Below are 15,000 nucleotides of genomic sequence, written 5' to 3'. Positions count from 1 at the left end.
CTCCGGCAGCCATTTGTTTTAGCCATGCTAAGAGGGGCTGGTTTTATTTTCTCCCCCTAGTGCAGTGACTGGTGGGGGGTGGGGGGTGGGGGCAGACTTCACTCCGATTCCTAATTTCATGCATGGAGGACCATCTGCTTTCCTCCTGTTCCACTGGCAAACTGACGTTAATTAAAGGGAAAAATAGTGGCGCACTGCTATCATCTGCAGAAGTGGCCCTAGCCCCCTTTAAATCCCTCCTCACTCACAATGACAACGAGTGGCCTGTATCTGATAGCTAAAGCAGGGCATATATGTGTGTGCGTGGGTGTGCGCGTGTGTGTGTGTGTGTGCGTGGGTGTGTGTGTGTGCGCGTGTGTGCGTGTGCGTGTGCGTGGGTATTTGTTACATCTCCAGTACCGTCCGTATGCCATGGAAACAGGTGAGCTGAAGCCCTTCCTAATGGTTGGCTAAGGCTGTGTAGTGTAGTGTAAACAATTAAAGGCATGGAGCCCTTGTCTGAGGAATCTGTGAGAACACGCTACTGACACAAATATCTCGTATCCTATCTGCACTAACAGATGCACTGTTAGTTGTCAGCTTGAAGTTTAGATGGCAGATGGCTAAGAGCACAAGTAAACCATGTCGGCCAACTTCCATATATCCATTACATGAGAATTTCCCATCGTTATCGCACACCTAATCATCTCATCTCCACAGAATCCACCCACATGTTTTCTCTCCCGGAGACAGAGAACAACAGAAGAAACGCTTTAAAGGAAAAAACAAAAACAAAAAAAAACAAAAGTGACAACCATGGCAAAAAAAATAATAATAATAAAAAAAACCTTCTCCAACAGCCGTCAAGAACCAACACCTGCTGTTCCCTCTGCAGCCTTTTTAAACAAGCGGCGTGGTCATGTGAGGGTTGAGCGGCTCTCTTTGTAGCAGTCAGAAACCCAAACAAAGCCTCCTCAGCTCTGGCCCTCTCTCAAGTAAATATCAGGCGACACACCTGCTCGATAATTAGTCCCGCGCGGAGTCGGGCGACAGAGTGGGTGACGCACCTTGCTGTGATTGAGAGGCTGGCGTGGGGAAATTGGCCTTTGCATGTACTAGCTAATGGGGACCTGAAGCACCGTTAATCAGCCAAGTTAATAATAGGGCCTTCGAGTCAGAGAGACTGAGAGATGGACTCTGTAATCCTGACTGACTGATGCCGGCGAAGGGAGGCCAAGGGAAAACAGAGAAATTGTAACCGTAGGTGCTCAACTGGGTTTTGTCTTTGAAGGCAATGCAAGGCAAGGCAATTTAGCTTTCATGTAGCACGTTTCACAAACAAGAGTGCAATATATAAGTCTATGGCTGAACAGGATGTATCTGGCTTTTGGGGTAACAGTTTACTTAGCTGTCATTTCAAACCCATCCCTCAGTATCTGCCCATTAAACTATTGCTTCAGAGTTTACCAACAATATCAACAAGGTGTAATGATAGGTCCCGATACTTATATCAACAAGGTCTAATAATAATGTTTCTTTCTCCACATTTACAGTCTGTATATTCTCCATTCCAATCCCCTCGAAGTTCTGAGCTTTTGAGGGAAAAATCCCTCCCAGGCGACCTCCAGGTGTGCTCTGCGTGCAGCTCTCAGTCGCTTTTCAAGCCCTTCAGAGCGGATTATTCAACCGATATTAAATTTCAGCGTGTGCCACGACACCCGAGGAATCAAAGATTTCCCTGTGTCATTATGTCTGTCAACTCGGGGAGGATCCGACAGAGAGGCAGACTAATTAGAATGGAAACAAGGGGGGAAAAGGGGGCATTAGGATCCAACGCAAATTCTGGAAATAGAACCGAGGACGAGAGAACAACAACGACGCCGGTCCAATCCATCTGAATTATACCAACCTTCAATGTCGAGAGACAACAAAGGGACGCCTCTCGCCTATGAGACAGTCAGGGGGAAAAAAGTCAACTAATTAATAGGACTGTCATTTAAGATGATGAAAAAGGATGAAAATGTAAATTAGACAAACGTCCACGGTGTGAGCTTTTTCCTAGGCTTTCCTGGTTGTGTTTAATGAATATGATTTTCTACACACAGGAGCACAATGAACTGTATTAGCCCTGCCTGGTTTTTCTGTTTTTTAAGTTTTCTCTGTCTTGTGTTTATAATAAACTAATGATGGCACTAATCCAAGATCACAAGATAGTTATTACTCATCTCATAAAACCCATTGACAGGCATCACATCGAAAGACATTAAAAAGCATTTGGCTTCACTGTTTGAAGATTAGAATATGTTATTTACACATAGCACAGTGCACTAAAACTAAACTCACTTTAAGAAGTATTGACAGGGGCTTTCTTTTCTTCCCTTTGTGCTACTTGGCTAGCCATCAGAAAAAAACTTTCCAGGTAACAAAAAACAACCTCACTGTGATGACTAGCGGATGAATGGCTCGAATTCACATGAATAATATCCTTTTTTTCATTAAAAATGAGGCTCAATTCCCCTGCCACCAAGAAATCATGGGAGACCTGGTTGAGTTTGCAGTCATGGACAAGGTTATGTTTCATTTCCATGATGAAAAGCGTAATTAGAGTAGGCACCAGGATGTCTCCTCCTCTGAGGGAGGGGAAGAGAGAGGAGTGTTGGGGGGGGGGGGGGGGGGGGGGGGCTGTTGAGTGGGGTGGAATCTGAGGGTCTGACGTCCAGTAGGAGCAAGATGTAGTACACAGGAGTCTTTGGCGCCAACAATGGAGCGTAGCTAAAGCGTAAAGCCCGTCTCCCATGGGCCGCTCTTCCACGGGAAGGTGTGTGTGGAGGCCAAGTTAATTATCCGGCGCCTCCCCACAGAGGAGACGGCACAGGGGCAGAGGCAGCGGAGAGAGAGAGGCAGGGGGTGGTGGGGGGAGCAGTGGAGACACTGGAGAGGAGCACGATCCAGAATCCAAATAAAACTATTTAAAGCCTGCTCCAGAAAAATACACTCAGATGGGCCACTGTGCCTGCCTACCTTCAACTGCTAACACACACACACACACACACACACACACACACACACACACACACACACACACACACACACACACACACACACACACACGCAGAGACACACAAACACACAGAGAGACACAAATATACTCAATGAGAATTACAGGTGAGATGGCATACTTGAGGGAGAGGAAATAGGTCAGGAGATGTGGATGTTAATTCCTGTGTTCTATCTCATGTTCTTCCTACACCACCTGGGAAGTCTAAGACCAAGTCACACACAAATGAAAACTCCACCACAATAAATATCTGCTTCATTACATGAAGTGTACAGGTAAATGGTGTCACATTAAACATATCAAGAGGCCTTTGCTTTTAGCTTCTCTATGCTAATCTCTATTCGTGGTATAATTAGATTGCGAACCTCTGTATTTTGAAGTTATTACTAAAATACATATTTCCATATGCCATGGAGATAAGTGAAGTGAGAGGGTTAAAAGTTTCTAATAATGACAATATCAATTCACAGCTTTTGAAACACCCATGCAAGGAAGGACAAGAGAAGAAGACAAAAACATGCTTTTGAGGCCAATAACTTCCACTAAAGGATGTTTATAGAAGGTGATAATAGCAATGTCAGCGTTTTCTGTAGCATTTAACAAGTCGACTGACACGGCCTAAGGACAAACGCAAAGAGTCCTGGTTTCTGTCGGCCCACCAGGTCCCTGGGACTGAGAGCAACCGCTCTCCCACTGCTGCCTTGTGGAAAAACCCTATAAAACCTGTCTACTAATGCCTCGTACTGTATGCTTCAGCGATGGTTGTTAGAAGAGTCCAGGAATTAAGACATTGTGTTTCACAACTGTCTGAGGAATTGAGACATTGTGTTTAGTCTTGAGACTTTACTCGCCTTACTCTCAACACATAACGCCACTATCAGCTCTACCAAGACATCGGTTTTAAACTAAAAAGTTGGACTGGACAAAAAAAATCCTCTTTGACTTTTCCAAAGGTTTTAATTAGAGTTTGTTTGGTTTCCTTCTTCAGCTACTGTGCTGACCTCCAGGGCTAAAAATATTGTGTGTATTTTGGAAAGCAAGGAGCGTGTGTGTGTGTGTGTGTGTGTGTGTGTGTGTGTGTGTGTGTGTGTGTGTGTGTGTGTGTGTGTGTGTGTGTGTGTGTGTGTGTGCGCTAGGGGGTGTACCTGTCAGAGAGTGACCCCATAGGTCAGATGCAGAGAGCTACAAATGGGAACACACACAAAGGGCAGTGTCCATTTTCAAAAACCAGGTCCCAAGAGAGGCTGGGTAGATGGTACAAACACTTTGCTCATTTACTGTATGTGGACCAGCCACTAGACCGCAGCTCCTAAACCTCCCCTTTCCTCCTCATCAACGCTATTGTATAGTATTCATCAGATCTACTTAACACTAACACATCAAGGAAACCAGTAAATTAAATGCAAATCAAATGTCTGTGACGACTGAACTAAGTTATCTAGCGGAGGCAATCTTGGCCATGGAATTAGGGATTCTTTTAAGAGCCATTTTAAAGACTTCTAGTTCTTTGTTTAAGCGCATAGTACACACTGTTAAAGCTAAAACGGCTCATTAGCGGGAGAGTGCATGGAGCTTTCAAAAGTTCACTTCCAGTTCAGAGCTGTTTTACATCTAAGTTCACTACATTGTTTCACACATCTCCTCAACGGCTTTCACAGCTATAGGATCCAGTTTACAGCTGAGGCAAATCAAAAACAAGGCACATGGCTGGCTGTGTGTGAGTGTGTGTTTGTGTGTGTGTGTGAGTGTGTGTGTGTGTGTGTGTGTGTGTGTGTGTGTGTGTGTGCGTGTGTCTGTGAGCAGAGATCTTTGAATGCACTAAATTCCCTGTGGCTTTCACCAATGCATTTGACCTCATACCCCATCCACTCACACACAAACAAACTCTGCATCTCTCTCTCTCTCTCTCTCTCTCTTTCTCTCTCTCTCTCTCCCCCTCTCTCTTTCATACACACACACACACACACACACACACACACACACACACACACACACACACACATTGACACAAACAAACAAACAAACAAACATACACACACTGTCTCACACACTCACACACACAGAGAGAGCGAGAGAGAAATACACAAACATTTCAAACAGTCACATTCATGATAATCCGGCCAGCATGGAGTTGAGCAGAGCACTCGAGTGTTGGTGAATGTGAGTGAGCTTTGAACAGCTTGGGTCTGACTGGCTTTGCCGGTCCCCATATGGCCGATGGCCAGAGGACCAGAGCGCGGCCACACTCATTCTGTGCTCAGACCAGATTTGGGGAAGGGGTTTATGGACCAGAGGCAAAGCAACACATCTTCAACTCCCCCCAAACCCTACAAGACACAAGACATCAACATGCAGGGTTATTTTGATTCCCCAGTCCATAACGAAGAAAAAACATTGGGAAAAAATATGATTTTCTCTCAGTTGCGACTAGGGATGTCACGAAAACCGATGCTTTGGTACCATGTCGATGCCAAAATTCTGAAAACATGATGGTACTCCAGACCTGACGGGGGCAGTCCATACTGCCATTAAATGCCAAAGGAAGAAGATTTTTTTGTTTTATTCTTTGAATATTTATTCTTTTTCTTTTTCTTTTTTTTATGGTGGTATCCAAATGGGCATCGCAAATCGTGGTGTTGACTACTAAACTTCTGGTATCGTGACGTTCTATTGCCGACAAAACCAGTGTGGGATGGAACATTCAGGAAAAACACCATGTCCCGGTTCTGAATCTAAATAACTCCGCCAAAAAACACAAAAAATGCTCACAAAGTTGGTCAAAACACACACACACACACACACACACACACACACACACACACACACACACATACATACACACACAAAACAGCTTGGGCAAACACGGTCCAGTTTTATCCAGCTCTCCCTGCTACAGGGCACGCAGTGGAGGTGTCTGGACATGTCTGCTGCAATCTGTTCACAGCCAGACTCTCAAAGCGAAGGGCTTATGTTGCTCTGAGTCCATCCTGCAGGCTTTATCATGCACTGTGGCTTCCGACATGCAGAGTGTTTTGCATGAGGTGATTGGACTAAGCTGAGAAACCTAATCAGCTGGTAATGAACAAACACGTACATGCAGTATGTCAGGATTCCCCCCCGATAAGACTTCAGCAGGCAAACCCCCAAATGGATATAATACATATAGCCAATCTCCTTTGGTATACTCAAGTGCCTTTAGTGCGTTTGTACTGTCGACGCGAGCGCAGCAAACGCCTGGACTTGTCGGGTCTTCGTCAGTGCCGAACAAACTGGAAAAAAAAAAAACCTCAGGCATAGAGATCCTTCTGCCTCAGTGGTTTGGGCTTCTGGGAAGCGTACAGAGGGGGTATGTTCTCAAGGGGATAGAGCCACCAGGGGGCGCTCGCTTTAGCGCCCTCAAAGGTAGGGGGGATGCTGTGCACCTGTGTTTACAAAGCTCACCCTTTGCCTACCCCCAACCCCCCACCCCCCCCAACCCCCCGCTTAAAACACAAACATGCATCTACGTGCACACACACACACACACACACACACACACACACACACACACACAGAGACACACACACAGGAACAAACCCAAGGGCTCGGCGTGCTCAGTGAAGACAGGCTCCCTCATCTGTGCCCCAAACACCTACGGGGAGTTCTCTCATGTTTGCCATCCCAGTCCCCCGAGATGCACCTCGCCGTCCAACACAAAACACCACACAACACAAGACACCCAGGGCACCATTTACTTCAATTATTAATTATAAATGCAAACGTGGAGGTGTTGTGAGTGTGTGTGTGTGTGTGTGTGTGTGTGTGTGTGTGTGTGTGTATGTGTGTGTGTGTGTGTGTGTGTGTGTGTACGCACATGTGTACAGTTATGCATTCCTGTGTGTGTCTGTGTTAGTATCCGCACACTCGTGTAAATGCACGTGTGTGTGTTAGCACCACTGCATATTTAGAATATTTGCATGGGTTTTCAAGAACAGCTGTGTGCATAGGTGAACATGTGTATGTGAGTGTCTAAAAGAGCAGTGAGTGTGTGTGTGTGTGTGTGTGTGTATGCATGTGTGTGTGTGTGTGTCTCCGTATGTGTGTTCTGTATTTGAACAGCACTGAGTTGTGTGAAGGTGTGTGCTCTGCTCTAGTGTCTTGACGTGTTAGTGAGTCAGGAGTGTGTGTCTGACAGTAAGTGCACGCTTAAATGCCTTCTCTCCCCTGGTGGAGTAAAGGCCCGGCTAAATCCATCCTCACGCTGTGTAAAACGTGCACTTTGCACAAAGAACTGCCTCAAAACCATAAGCCAGTGATCTCAAAATCTATTGATCTCTTTCACCCCTGATAAGGCCGTCCAGTGGAGCAAAAGCTTAACCCCCGAAACGTCACCCGGCACAGAGAGAGAGAAACACCCTACTACTAATACGTACAGCCAACTGCCTCGCTCAATCAGCAGGGCGGTGGCCCGAGAGGGTGACTTTTTGGACAGCCACAATGGGACGTAAACACCCAACACATTGAATTAATGATCTTTCTGCCCATCTGAATGCAAAGCTATTGGGGAGGGGTGGGGGAGAGAGGCATGTTAAAAATATCTAATAGTCAATCTTTTGAGACTCTCGTCTCTTAATTTGTCCAGTGTCGGGAGACCTAACTTGGGAATGATCATAAACCCTAACTGTCACAGGCTGAAAACATTTATTACTAGACATCAGATTTACTTTTGTCACTGAATTTCAGCAAACATATTTACATATACACACATATAAGCAAAGTGTGTGGTATTTCCAGAAGCGAAGACACAGGAAATGAAATCTCTGTGTATTGGACATTCTGTGAGCTTAATGTAGTGTAAAAATGATTCGAGAGAAGCAGATAGAAACACAACAACAGACGCAGTGCTCTGATGTCCTGCTGGGCATTGCTGATGTGTGTGGAATAAGTCTTTGTAGCTGCGGTGAATGAATGTATTTCCCAGGTAATGTACCTGAGGCGTTTGTACTGTCTCATATCCAAACTCTTAATTTCAACCACTGCAATGCATAAAGGTATGTAAAAATCACACTTCAGCAGTCCCTATAGACGCTTTTGTCTTCCTGTGAGATCGCTATTTTGTCCTTTATGGACCACCATAGATGTCGTGCATGCATGGCCCCATCATCAAGTGAAGTGGCCGAGGGCTCTTAACGCCATCATCCTTACTTTATCATGTTAAGTGTGTCCGTGTTTGGATAAATAGGCTCTGCATGACACCCATTACTCTCACGCCACGTCTCGTCCACTACCCACAATCCCCCATCCATCCCCGCTGCCGTGGCGATAAAGGGAGGGCCCCCGGTGGCCTGACGTCTGAGGTGTTTTATTGAGCCCGTTCCATTAACCCCGCTATGCAGAGCATCCCTCATCTCATCGGCACGCGCGACCCACAACGCCGGCGCGGCCTCCGGTGGGGCCTCGTGATGCCACATCATGTCAGCCGACGCCTCGACTCATCTTTTAAAAAGTGAGAACTGCCATCTCTGCGAACTGCAAATTTGATTACAGTGTTGCATCTGTCATTTTAGCCAAAGGTGCTGCCCCCCCCCCCCCCCCCCAACCCCACAACCCCCCCTGGGCTGAGGATCAAAAGATCTGTCCAGATGAGCATACCTGATATGCTACCTCCTGAATGTTTACAAATTACAAGTATACAGATATATTTTCTTTTGTTTGTTATATTTACCGTTCCATAATTAAAACCTTTCAAGATATGCAATCAGTGAACAACCCCATTTTAGAGCAAGCCTGTATGCTAATGATAGGCAGGCTTTTAAAAGGTACATGTTGAGTTTAATTAATGTCTAGTTCAGAGCTGAGTGTCTCCCTTGTCATTCTGTGGAGGGAGAGAGCATTATCTGAAATAGGCCTGATATGGTCACTTGCTTGGCTGTTTTGAATGTACTGAGTGAAAGAGCAAATACACACAAATGTCACAAAACGAGTGTGGAACACACACACACACACACACACACACACACACACACACACACACTCACTCACTCACTCACTCACGCACAAACGCAAACTCAAACACTCCCACACACACACACACACACACACACACACACACACACACACACTCACTCACTCACTCACGCACAAACGCAAACTCAAACACTCCCACACACACACACACACACACTCACACACACACACACACACACACTCACTCACGCACAAACTCAAACACTCACACACACACACACACACACACACACACACACACACACACACACACACACACACACAAGCTAGCTGCAAAAATGTCAGAATGATGATATACTTGTATACAGCGCACACTGAAGGCAGGGGTAATTCAATGCGAATGAGACATGAGAAGCAGTGAATTAGAGACAATGGATGAGAATGGCGGCTGAGAAACGCTCCGTAGAAACAAAATGAGAAACAATACAGGCGAGTGTGTCTAGCAAGGGGGATAATTCAAAGGGGGGAAAAAAATCCCATCACTTGGTTGCTGCTGTTCGCTAACAGCACCACAGAGAACAAAGTACATCTCCCCGCCCCTTTCCCACAATCCTATTTCATGAGTCACTGTTAATTGTGCATCCACATATTTCAATTGTTAGCAGCCGCAGAGGCTAAAGGAATCCATTTAGACTTGTTTGCGATCTGGCGGGAAATCGATAGCCATGACTAGTTAGTCCTTTCCTGGGGGCCACTACATCTGTGTCATTTCTGCTGGGGACATTCGTGCCCATTACTCAAAAAGATCAGTCCTAGCTGGTGATTCACAGAGCGTAGCATATATGGCACAGCACATTTCATACAAAGGCTACAAAGGTCTCCGCAGTGTTCACAGGCGTTGAGGTGTTGCGCAGAGAGACCGATGAGTCAGTAATGAACTGCACTGAAGCCCAACCATGCTTAAAGAACAATGAGCATAGTGTCAAGGAATTTTGATAAACTTGATGGCAGTTTTTTTGAAAATCCTCCACTGCTGTTCAAGGTGGTGTTGTTCATGGTGCTACCATTGACTGGGATCTCTCCTTTGATTCACGGGCTATACAGATCACCAGGTTGGCCTTCTTCTATGCACATGAAAACAAGCAATATCCTCCCTCTAAGATGCAGGAAGACTCATCTGTCTGTGCCTCTGTTATTTGCACACTAAAATCACTGCAATGCTTCTCTGTCTAGATGTACTAATAATTCAACTCGATCTGATGTGAAAAGCCACTGCTTATATCAAAACATGAACCATAAAAATGTACCATCAAGTCCCCCCTGTATTTTTATCATTACACTAATTTGTTGATTTTGAAATTCACCTTCTCTTACAAACAGGATCGAAATGGCCTAGTTCCAACATTCTTTACAGCTTTACAGCCTTAGTACCCACCAAGGACTCTTTACTGTCAAAGGGCAGACCTTCTTTTGGCTCCATAAATCTAGCTACTTCTGTTCAGGAGGCCTACATGCTCTCTACCTTCATGTCTAGATATACGTACCTCTGTGGTGAAACCTATGATAAGGCACAGGTTGTAGAGGACTGGCACTTGGTGTCGAGTCTCTGGTGCAAGTGACAGGTCTTTAATGTTGTCTCTGTGTGACAGGCTCTCGCCTGATGTGGTTTGGTAGAGGGAGCTCTGGCCTGTCCCCATGATACTCTTACCCACTCAAACAACGTGTCTTTGTGATTCCTCTACATGCCTAGTCTGTACGCCTGCCGTGTGTCACACAGAGGGAACTCCTCGCTGCTTTTTTCCTCCTCCTCCTTTTCCTCCTCTCTGACATCAGTCATCTGGCCACACTGCCATGCCTTATTATCCAGCGCGTTGTGCTACCCTAGACTGCGACAGCTCGGCCTGCAACCACGTTAATATATACAACACGTTCCAGTCCAGTCCGGCGTGCCTGTCTCTCCCCCGGCTCTCTCATGCCCCACTCTGAAGCCACTCAGATGCCTGACCCCGAAGCCTCTCGTTCCCACTTCACCTTTCAAGTGGTTTCTGCTGTGCCTCTCCTTCCACTGGTTGACTAGCCTCCACAGTTACACTACAAACTCATGCTGCTATACCATACGGTAACCACGGCACATATTCTAAGTGTGCACTCACAATTATACTCTAATTCCCATACCGATGGAGACATTGTCTCAGTCATATCATAAGATCTTTCATACTGCAGTGTTATTGATGTTGTTGATGATGATGTTGTTTGCGTGTTTTATGCACATAGGCTACTGTACTCGTTCATACCAGAGCTATTATAGTTTTGACATTTTCATTTGTTTTTATTTGTATTTAGTCCTTCAATTTGGTTATTGATTTCCATTTAGTTTGTTTTAACAGTGCATAAGCTGTTTTGTTTCTATTTTGAGGAATTGACTAGTTTTTATACAGTTTTAGTAGCCTGGATGCCAGACGAACTTAGCCACGCCCACACATTTTTTGGTCGGGAAGTTCGGTCTGGTGTCGCTCCGTTGGGGAGAAATTATCTCCTCACAAAAATCTGTGAGGAGATAGATAGACCAATCAAATTGTCAGGGCGGGCTTTATACGATGATGGACAGATGATCAACCCTAACGTAATCAACCACGTCACCAAAGAGCTTTTGGGGTGAATTCGTTTTCAACAAACATGGCTGCCGTTGGAGAGCTGAAATGTGGAAATTCGAGTCTGTTTTAGAAGACATTGACAGCACATTCATTTTGAAAGAGGAACAGAGAAATGCGATCAAGGCATTTGTCGATCGAAAAGATGTTTTTGCCGTCCTTCCTACGGGATCCGGTAAAAGTTTAATGTATCAGCTGGCCCCATGGTCTACGTTATGGTCATACTACGTTGCTCTGATTGGTTCTAGATATATCCAATTGAGCGAAGAGGCATTTTTTTTCCTGGTTCGGTTGAAACACGCCCCATAATCACAGTCCAACGGAGCGGTATCAGACTCATATTCTGACTAGAATTATGAGGATGACATCGTCAGGCTACAGTTTTAGTGTTAGTTTCAGAAAAACTAAATGAAAACTAAGCTAATTTTACCTGCAATTCTATTTTGTTTTTTGTTTGTGTTGCATTGTTCCTTGTTGTTTTTATGTCATTTTTTGTGTTTTTGAAAACTGGAATTTTTTTTCAGTTCATAAAATTAAAAATGTTCACTGCTAATTAACTGTAATAACCCTAGGCTGGTTCATACCTGTATTTTTACATTCTATCATTTTATAAAACTGCCCCATTGTATTCCTCTCCTTCTCTCTTCCTCCTCCTGCCTCTCCCCCTCCCCTCATCATTCTACTTCTATCCTGAGCTGGCCTCAGGCAGGTGGGTCCCCCTTTGATGAGTCGGGTTCTAGTCTAGCTCTCATCCTGTCAAAAAGGACTTTTTCCTCCATGCCACTGTCATCGTTCACTGTGGTCCTAAGGGATTCTGGTCTTCTCAGTGTCTAGAGACAGCATTCACTGCTAATGGCACTGTTGAACCAACACAATTGAATGGAATGGGCTTCGGAAATGAATTTAATCTCTGCGACTCCTCCCTCTCAAAATTGTGATGCAAATGGCAGCTGAAACCCTGACCGCAGACATTCATGGCAGAATCAAGATTTCTGACGGCAGAATCAAGATTTCTGACTGCCTCTTCAGCCAATAGATGGCAATGGTGTGCGAGAGACTGACAGATTACCTAAATAAACAAATAAAGCTGCTATTTTTTCCCCGGCTCTCAGTTATTATGCCTGACAGCCTCACGGTACCCAGCAACAACCGAATCTGGTGGGGGGAAAAAAAGCATTTAAGTGCGAGGAACCAATTTCCCCGCACCACATAAAAACCACAAGTATGAGAAAGGAGCAATTACCAGGCAATATGACAGATTTAGTGTGACACCAGGGTCATAAATTTCCAGCGCTGCTTGTCATTTGGGGATTTCTATGGACTTCAGCCATCAGGACGGGCTCCCATAAATCCAAGGCACCCTTCAACCCCGGCCCGTCTATTAGAAGTCCCCCGGGGGCCCAGCGCTTCTCCCACCCCACCCACCCCACCCCACCCCATTCCATTCCACTCATCCACCCCCTCAGCTCCTCCTCCCTGGATCAGGGCTCCAACCCCCCAGGGACTGGAGCCCCTTGCCAGCCTCAGGGCAGCAGTGCTCTGGTACTCTCACAAACAAGCGAGAGAGAGTATCACAGAGAGAGGGAGAGAGAATCTGTGCAGAATGAGGCCAGTAGGAGCACACACACACACAAGCACACAAGCACACACACACACACACACACACACACACACACACATATATATATAAACACATATGTTGCACTGCGGGAGGAGCATCCCAGTCCAACCCGCTCAACAAAGGGACGGGTCCAGTTCGTGGCCCCTCGGGTCCACCGTCGGAACAATGGCCTTGCTCGAGCATGCTGATCAAGCACATCGGTGACACTGAACACAATTCCCTCTGCATTCAGCAGATGCTTTCACCGAGGGCCACTCATAGCCCAGAAGGCATCCACTTCATTAGCACCTTTAAGCCCTGTGGGAGTCCCACCGGTCACCCTGCCACTGCAGACACAGCTCTGCGGCTCAGGTGGACTGCAGCAGACAAGCAGCCTACATTTATTCATGTGTCTTTGTAACACTTTCAACCTAAGCAACTTGGTTAAAGGAGGTAGATTACAACCCAATTGTAAAATGCCCTAACAATGATCCTTGGGATCCTTAGCAAGAACGGTCTTCCAGTACTGGAAATACAATGGCGGTCTAGATGTGTTTTATTAGTCTGAGTTGATGTCTATGGTGATGAACATCTGCTTAAACGAAGGAGAGGCATAGTGGGGGGGGCACTGCATGCTTTCTACTCCCCTCCAGGGTGGCTTGTCCATAAGGGCGATTGGGGCGACGCACTGCCTAGGGGAAAGGAGAAAGAAAAAAAAAAAAAAAAAAAAAAAAACCTGTATAAACGCAATATCCTTGTAAGTCGCGTAAATGACATGTAAATTTAAATGTAATATTTTTTTTTCTGTCGGATTCTACCTCTAGACCGTCTGATCTGCCTCTGTATGTCATTGTCGAATCAGGTAACAGTCGTTCAGTCAGCCTAAAGTCGTGCTTCAAATGGCCCCGCCCCTTCTGGAGCGATTTGGGGCGAAATGAAAATCGCCCCAGACCTCTCCCATTGACTCCCATGTTAAATCCATTTTTTTCACAAAACAGAGCTCTCAATGCATTCTCTATGGCTTCCGGGAGGGCTCGCCCCTCCATGTCGTGTCATAAGTAGTGGACGTAAAAGCCTATACGAACGTCATACAGCTTCGACGGAGGCATATTCTGTCAAGATGGCTGCCCTGTTCAGTGCCATAACTCGATTCGCTCTTTGACAGAAACTCCTTTTTAGTCGGCGTACTAATGAAGATAAATTGACAACAAAACAATTAGGACTTCCTAGACCAAATGTATCCATTCAACAGGTTTCTACAAAGGGAGGGAAATCCTACATCCAAGAATTGGAACGAAAGAAAATCGCGGTATTTCATATACCACTGTCAGTTTTCATAGGTTTCAGTGTTTCACAGTTCGCTTCTTGCACTAACACTGAATAATTTTTTATGTGATGACTTATTTTGCTTTTGTAAGCCGATACTTTCAAGATCAGTCAATAAATATTGTTGGTATTGACTTATGTTACCCCTTCTTTATGATGTTACTGGACATATCATGTGTCCTGTTAAGCTATGTTACATCATTTGAGACACGTGGATAATGAAAAAGTGGGATAATTTAATGTGGAGCCACATCATGTTTGCTTATGAAGGCTTCTGGATGCAACTTTCTTCCATAGCTTTCCACCTGTAACTTGCTACTCTAGCTATGTAGCAAGAGGGGACATATTACTGTTGTGTGCTGCCAATAGTGGACAAAAAGGTATTGCTGTATGAGTTAATCAGGTAACTTAATGTACCTACTGAATGGGTCGCCTTAATC

At 45.4% G+C, this 15,000-nt stretch overlaps 1 protein-coding gene across 2 annotated transcripts in view; it reads right to left on the bottom strand.

Moving 5' to 3' along the window:
* si:dkey-215k6.1 (transmembrane protein 132C) overlaps nucleotides 1–15,000 on the bottom strand; it is a 163,373-nt gene that overhangs the window by 58,704 nt on the left and 89,669 nt on the right. The window lies entirely within an intron of this gene.

This window comes from Clupea harengus, chromosome 7, assembly GCF_900700415.2.
Source record: "Clupea harengus chromosome 7, Ch_v2.0.2, whole genome shotgun sequence".
Lineage (NCBI taxonomy): Eukaryota > Metazoa > Chordata > Actinopteri > Clupeiformes > Clupeidae > Clupea > Clupea harengus.
The sequence above is the reverse complement of the archived record's forward strand: the minus strand, read 5'-3'. Positions and strand labels throughout refer to the sequence as shown.